Raw genomic sequence first — 7,552 nt, forward strand, 5'->3', positions numbered from 1 at the left:
TTTTAACCTGAATTATTTGTATTTTTGCTATTGATTTATATGAGTTCTTTACATATTTGGGGTATTAATCCCTTATCAGATATGTAGTTTGCAAATGTTTTCTCTCAGTTCACATTTTCATTTTGTTAATTGTTTCTTTTGCCATGCAGAAACTTTTTAGTTTGATGTAGTCCCACTTGTTTATGTTTTGTCTTTGTTGCATGTGTTTCTGGTATCATAGCCAAGTAATCAATGACAAGACCAATCTGAAATACATTCTCCCCTATGTTTTCTTCTAGTAGTTTATGGTTTCAGGTTTTATGCTTAAGTCTTTTATCCATCTTGAGTTGATTTCTGCATATGATGTAAAATATAGTCTAATTCCATTGTTTTACATGTGGATATCTAATATTTTCAACACTATTTATTGAAGAGACTATCTTTTCCCGTTTTGTACTCTTGGGGCACTAATAAAAAATTAGTTGACTGTATATATGAGTTTATTTCCAGGCTTTCTATTCTGTACCATTGGTCTATACATCTGATTTTATGCCTGTATCATACTGTTTTGATTACTATGGCTTTGTAATATAATTTGAAATCAGGAAGTCAGATGCCTCCAGCTTTGGTCCTCTTTGTATGACTGCCTCAGCTATTTAGGGTCTTTTGTGTTTTCTTTTGTATTTTAGGATTGTGTTTTCTATTTTTGTGAAAAATGTATTGCAGTTTTGATAGGGATTGCTTTGAATATGCTGACTACTTTGAGTAGTATGGACATTTTAACAACATTAATTTTCTAATGCACCAACATGAGATATATTTCCACTTCTTTGTGTGTTCTTCAATTTCGTTCATCAATGTTGTATAGTTTTCTGAGTACAGGCATTTAACCTCCTTAGATTTATTCCCAAGTGCTTTATTATTTTTGATTCAATTGTAAATGGAATTGTTTTCTTAATTTCTCTCTCTGATAGTTTGTTGTATTTATATAGAAATGCAACAGGTTTCTGTATATTAATTTAGTACCCTGTAACTTTAAAGAATTCATTTATTTGTTCCAATAATTTTTTGTTGGAATTTTTGAGATTTTTTTAATATAAGTATCATGTCATCTGCAAATAGTGAAAGTTTTACTTCTTCCTTTCCAATCTGGATATGTTTTCTCCCAAGCCAAACTGTATCCAGCTTTATTAAAGATACCTTTTATAAACCATCATGTTATTTCAGGTAGGACATGGGCAGATAATTGTTAACAGTATACAACAATTTTCAAACTCCCATTTTCAATGGACTACCAAAATCAGAAATCCACTATAAAACCCAATGAAGTCTTCATGTGATGCTCTGAACAGGGAAAGTTTAGAGTGTGGGTTGACATTTCACATTTAACATGTTATTTAACAACTTTTTACAAGCCAACCCTGACTTTCAGGAAATGGAAATGAAAATGGTAGAAATATCAATCTGAAGACCCACAATCTAAAAAAGGAATCATTGATCTTTTGAGGGATGCTATCTCAATGGTGACACTGGAAAGTCCAGATTGCCTGACATACTAGTAACCAATTTTGGGGGGTCGGGTTCCAACAGGTCTCTGGGTTTAAGAGAGTTAAGTCTATGCTGAGGGTGGAGAGGGAGAAGAACACCTAAAAACTTATTTTAGTTGTTCCACACCACAAGGAGTTTGTGCCAACATGGCTAATGTGTGTCAACATCAAGGAATCCCTCCTTCCTGGGAACCAAGAGGAAGTGTTTCAAAACTGGACAGGAAAGATGTTTTTTCCCCCACATCAATCCAGCTTCAGAAATATTCTATTAGTGACAGGTGCCCTTCCCAAAAAAACAACAATTAAATGTTCTGTGTGCTAACAACATAGCTTTAAAAAAAGTAAAACAAAATTTTTATAAAACTTGATAAAAAAATAGTATTTCAAACTACTGTCACCAGAAGTACACAGTTATCAAAAATGTACACACTTCACTTGGCATCTCCAGCACCTTCAGCTTTCTGTACCTGGTCCGTTATGACATTTTTATTTTTTGCAGTGTTATTCCCATCCTTGTCAGCATCAACTTTCCCCTTTTTCCCTTTGGGTACCTTCTCTCCCTTCTTTACAGGGGCCTTTTTAAGCTTGGGCTCTGGCTTTGGAGGAGCAGGTTTAGCAGATAACCTTGCAGATCTTCTCTGTGGTTTGTCCTTCACCTTGGCTTTATCTCCTTTAGCATCCCCTTCAGCATTTCTCTTGGGCATGGTCGCAACGACAGTGAGATTTAGGCAATGAACACAGGAATACAGTGGTGCACGGGCTTTGGTCGGTCCAGGGATCGCTCTTGTCTCTTTTTTGCACTGCTCCTGGCTAGATTTTCTTTCTTTTTCTTGCCTAACTGCTGTGGCTAAGACCTCTAATAATATGCTGAATAAAAGTGGTAAGAGTGGGCATCCTTGTCTTGCACCTGACCTTAGAGGGAAAGCTTTCCTTTTCACCAATGGGTATGATATTAACTGTGGGTTTATAATATATGGTCTTTATTATATTGAGGTATGTTCCCTCTATGCTCACTTTGTGGAGAGTTTTTATCATGAATGGATGTTGAATTTTGTCAAAAGATTTTTCTGCATCTATTAAGATATTCATGTTAGTTTTATCTTTTGTTTTGTTAATGTGGTGTATTACACTGATCTACTGATGTTAAACCATTTTTACATCCCTGAAATAAATCTCACTTGATCATGGTATATGATCCTTTTAATGTATTGTTGAATTCATTTTGCTAATATTTTGTTGAGGTTTTTTGCGTCTGTGTTCATCTGGGATATTGGCGTATAATTTGCTTTCTTAATAGTGTCTTTGTCTGATTTGGTATCAGGGTAATGCTGACCTAATAAAATGAGTTTGGAAGTGTTTCTTCCTCTTCAATTTTTTGGAATAATCTGAGAAGGATGGGTGTTAACTCTTCTTTAAATATTTTGTAGAATTCACCTGTAAGCCATCTGGGTTTTTTTGGAGCTTTTTGGGTTTTTTGAAGTTTTTTGATTACTGATTCAATTTCCTTGCTAGTAATTGTGCTTTTCAGATTTTCTCTTTCTTCACAATTCATTCTTAGAAGATAGTATGTTTCTAGAAATTTATCCATTTCTGCTAGGTTGTCTAATTTCTTGGCATATAATTTTTCACAGTATTCTTTTATGATCTTTTGTATTTCTGTGGTGTTGGTGGTAATTTCTTTTCTTTCATTTCTGATCTTATTGGTTTGGGCTCTTTTTTTTCTTGATGAGTCTGTCTACAAGTTTGTCAATTTTTTTAAACAGAGAAAACCACTTTTAACTTCTAATGAAAAAAAAATTTCTCTTGCTGCTAGTTCCTTCCCCTCAGCCTGAAAACATGTTTAACTCCTCTCCCATTTCTCATCCTTCAGTTAGTGGTATTATATTTTTTATCTTATTATCTTTTATTCAGGCAAGGTAGACAGTAGAGAATCATCTTTGAGTCTTCACTTTTATCAATTCATCATAAAATTCTACTGACAATATCATTCTACTTACTTGTGTCAGGCACATTTCTAAGTACATAAGCTGTGTTTTCCCAATCAATCTTTCACTACACTGCATTATTCTTGTTTTACATGTAAGAAAACAGAAACTTTGAGGTTCACAGCTAAGTGATGAGGTCAGAATTTGAACTCAAGTCTGTTTATTTCCAAAGCTGTGTCTTGATGTCTTTTCAATTTGTCCTCTCCTGTCTTTTTCCACTGCTGTTGCTCTTGCTCACATCATCACAATGGAAGCTCTGTTAGCCAATCCCCAATTAGTCAAATCACCTCATTAACAATACTTTCTGATCCTCTTTCACACTCATCACTGGAGACTAGTAGGAGATTGTCTGGTACATTGAACTTTCCTGGTCCCAACAATTTAGTTGTATGTTTTTACCAAGAAACAGTTGTATTATTTCCACAAGCCAGTCAATGCAGTTGTACTTTTCATTATGTTATAGTATTTAATTAAATATTATGTAAACCAATGAAACCTGAGTGTGTAAGAGAGCTGTTCCTATGAAAACTAAGTTGTAATTCTTTGGAAAGACTTGGTGAGAGTGAGTGGCTGAAAATATTTTAATTCAAATAAGTATGAGAAAGGTGAACCAAACATAATTGAGAAAAGTTCATAAACATGTCTTTAAGATTCTGCACTTGATTGCTCTTTGCTGCAATTTAAAGAAATAGAAATATGAGTGTGGCTCATGCAAGAAAAATGGAACAATTCCAATTAGCAGACTTATACTCAGAGGAAGGGCCTTGGCACTGTATTATACAATTGCTGGATGAGTGTACGCATATATGTCTCAGGTTAAAACTATAATCTCTAAGGTAAATGTATATATCTTTTCTTAATTCCTTGCTTGTTAAAGCAAATGACTGATCAAATTCAGTCCCTGATTTCATTGAATGAGAGGTCTTCCACCTTATCTTCCATTATTTTCCAAATAGTAACAGTACCTTTTATCTGATCCCCTAATCTTTAGCCATCATTTTCTCCATTCAGTTAACAAATACTTTTAGGAGCCTACTAATTTCCAGCATTACCTTCTTAAAACTCAGATCTAAGCCTCTCGCTCCTTTACTCACAATAACTCAGTGCCTTTCCATGGTCTACAGAATGAAGCTAAAATTATGTAGGAGAATACTAAAGACCCACAGGGATCTGATTTCCCCCCTCATTTAAAAATAACTTTTATTTTTATTTTATTGCAGTATAGTTGCTTTATGTATACATATATCCCCTCTTTCTTGGATTTGCTTCTCATTTAGGTCACCACAGAGCACTGAGTAGAGTTCCCTGTGCTATACAGTAGGTTCTCATTAGTTATCTATTTTATACATAGTATCAATAGTGTATATATGTCAATCCAATCTCCCAATTCATCCCACCCACCCCCAAAGGATCATACAAATTTGTCAATTTTTTTATCTTGAAGATAAAACTTCAAGATAAAAGTTAAAGATAAAAGAGGTAGTTGAAGAACCACCTCTTAGTTTCATTGATCTTTTCTATTTTTTGTCTCTATTTAATTTATTTCCACTCTCATGTTTATTATTTCCTTCCTTCTAATTTTGGTCTTTACTTGTTTTTCTTTTTCTAGTTCTTTCTTTCTTTCTTTCTTTATTTTTGCAGTACGGGGGCCTCTCACTGTGGTGGCCTCTCCCGTTTTGGAGCACAGGCTCTGGACACGCAGGCTCAGTGGCCATGGCTCACGGGCCCAGCCGCTCTGTGGCATGTGGGATCTTCCCAGACCGGGGCACGAACCCGTGTCCCCTGCATAGGCAGGCGGACTCTCAACCACTGCGTCACCAGGGAAGCCCGTCTAGTTCTTTTACATGTACATTTAGGTTGATTATTTGAGATTTTTCTTGTTTCTTGAGAAACAAGAAAATAGACCAATAGACATCTATTGGTTTGAACTTCCCTTCTAGAACTGCTTTTGCTGCATCCCATAGATTTTGGATTGTGGTGTTTCCCTTTTCATTTGTGTCAAGTTATCTTTTATTTCCTCTTTGAGTTCTTCATTGACATATTAATTGTTTAGTAGCATGTTGTTTAGTCTCCACATGTTTGTGTTTTTTGCAGTTTTCTTCTTGTAGTTGATTTCTAGTTTCATACATTTGTGTTGGAAAAGATGCTTGATATGATTTCAATCTTCTTAAATTTATTGAGACCTGTTTTGTGGCCTAGCATGGGATATATCCTGGAGAATGCTCCGTGTACAGTTGAAAAGAATGTGTATTCTGCAGCTTTTGGATAGAATGTTCTCTATATAAGTCCATCTGGTCTGCTGTGTCGTTCAAGGCCAGTGTTTTCTTATTGTTTTCCTGTCTCAGTGATGTCTCCATTGATGTAAGTGGAGTATTAAAGTCCCCTACTACTATTGTATTGTATTATTTTTGTTAATATTTGTTTTATATATTTAGGTGCTCTAATATTGGGTGCATAAATGTTTACAAATGTTAAATCTTCTTGTTGGGTCAACCCCTTTATCATTATGTAACGCCCTTCTTTGTCTTTTGTTACAGTCTTGTTTCAAAGTTTATTTTGTCTGATATGCTAACCCAGCTTTATTTTCCATTTGCATGGAATATCTGTTTCCATCCCTCCACTTTCAATGAATGTGTGCCTGAGGTGGGCCCTTGTAGGCAGCACATAGATAGGTCTTTTTTTATCTGTTCAGCTATGCTGTGTCTTTTGATTGGAGCATTTAGTCAATTTACATTTAAAGTAATTATTGATATGTATGTACTTATTGCCATTTTGTTAATTGTTTTCTGGGGGTGAGAGGCATTTGTCATTATTTTTTATTCCTGTCTTTCTCTTTTGGTTTCTTACTTTGTGGTTTCATAGACTCCTTTAGTGTTATGTTCGGATTCCTTTCTCTTTACTTTTTGCGTATTCATTGTAGGTTTTTGGTTCATGGTTATTGTGAAGTTCATGTATATTGACATGTATATATGGCTATTTATTTTAAGCTTATAGTCTCTTAAATTTAAAGGCATTCTAAAAGTATTATATTTTTACTCCCCCCCTCTAACGTTTTATATTTTTGATATCATATTTTACAACTTTTTATTTTGTGGCTCCCTTAACTACTTATTATTGTTATGGTCAACTGTACTACTTTTGGTTTTTAACCTTTGTGCTGGCTTTTAAAGTAGTTGATCCACTGCCTTTACCATATATTTGCCTGCACCAGTGAGATTTTTCCATTCATATATCTTATTATTTTTAGTTGTGGCTTTTTCTTTTATTCTTAAATAAGACCTTCTAACATTTCTTGTAAGGCTGGTTTAGTGGTGATCTCCTTTAGTTTTTGCTTGTCAGGGAAACTCTTTATCTCTCCTTCAATTCTGAATGATAACCTTGCCAGATAGAGTATTCTACGATGTATGTATTTTTTCTTTCTTTCTTTCAGCACTTTAAATATATCCTGCCACTCCCTTCTGGCCTGAAAAGTTTCTGCTGCAAAATTAGCTGATACTCTTATGGGGTTTCTCTTGTGTGTGGTTAGTTGTTTTCCTTTTGCTGCCTTTAAGATTCTCCTTATATCTTTAACTTTTACCACTTTAATTACAATGTGTCTTGGTGTGGATCTCTTTGGGTTCACTGTTCTTCTATGGGACTCTCTGTTCTTCATGTATCTGGATGTCTATTTTCTTCCCCATGTTAGGGAATTTTTCAGCCATTATTTCTTCAAATAAATTTTCTATTCCTTTCTCTCTCTCTTCTCCTGCTGGGACCCCTATAATGTGAATGTTAGAATGCTTGCTGTTGTCCCAGATGTCCTTTAAACTCTCCTCATTTAAAAAAATTCTTTCTCTTTTTTGCTTTTCTGATTGAGTGATTTTCACTATTCTATCTTCCATATCATTTGTTCATTCTTCTGCATTATCTAATCTGCTGTTTATTCCTAGTGTGTTTTTAAAATTTTAGTTGTAGTCTTCAGTTCTGATTGTTTCTTTCTTACATTTTCTAAGTCTTTGAGGAAGTTCTCACTGGGTTCTTCTCCCAAGTTCAGTCTGTAAA

At 34.7% G+C, this 7,552-nt stretch overlaps 1 pseudogene; it reads right to left on the minus strand.

Moving 5' to 3' along the window:
- Positions 1-1,957: 1,957 nt before the first annotated feature.
- On the minus strand, positions 1,958-2,230 carry LOC114906510 (annotated as a pseudogene).
- Positions 2,231-7,552: the final 5,322 nt, after the last annotated feature.

Source organism: Monodon monoceros, unplaced genomic scaffold (assembly GCF_005190385.1).
Source record: "Monodon monoceros isolate NGI ecotype Baffin Bay Population unplaced genomic scaffold, NGI_Narwhal_1 Super_Scaffold_22, whole genome shotgun sequence".
NCBI lineage: Eukaryota > Metazoa > Chordata > Mammalia > Artiodactyla > Monodontidae > Monodon > Monodon monoceros.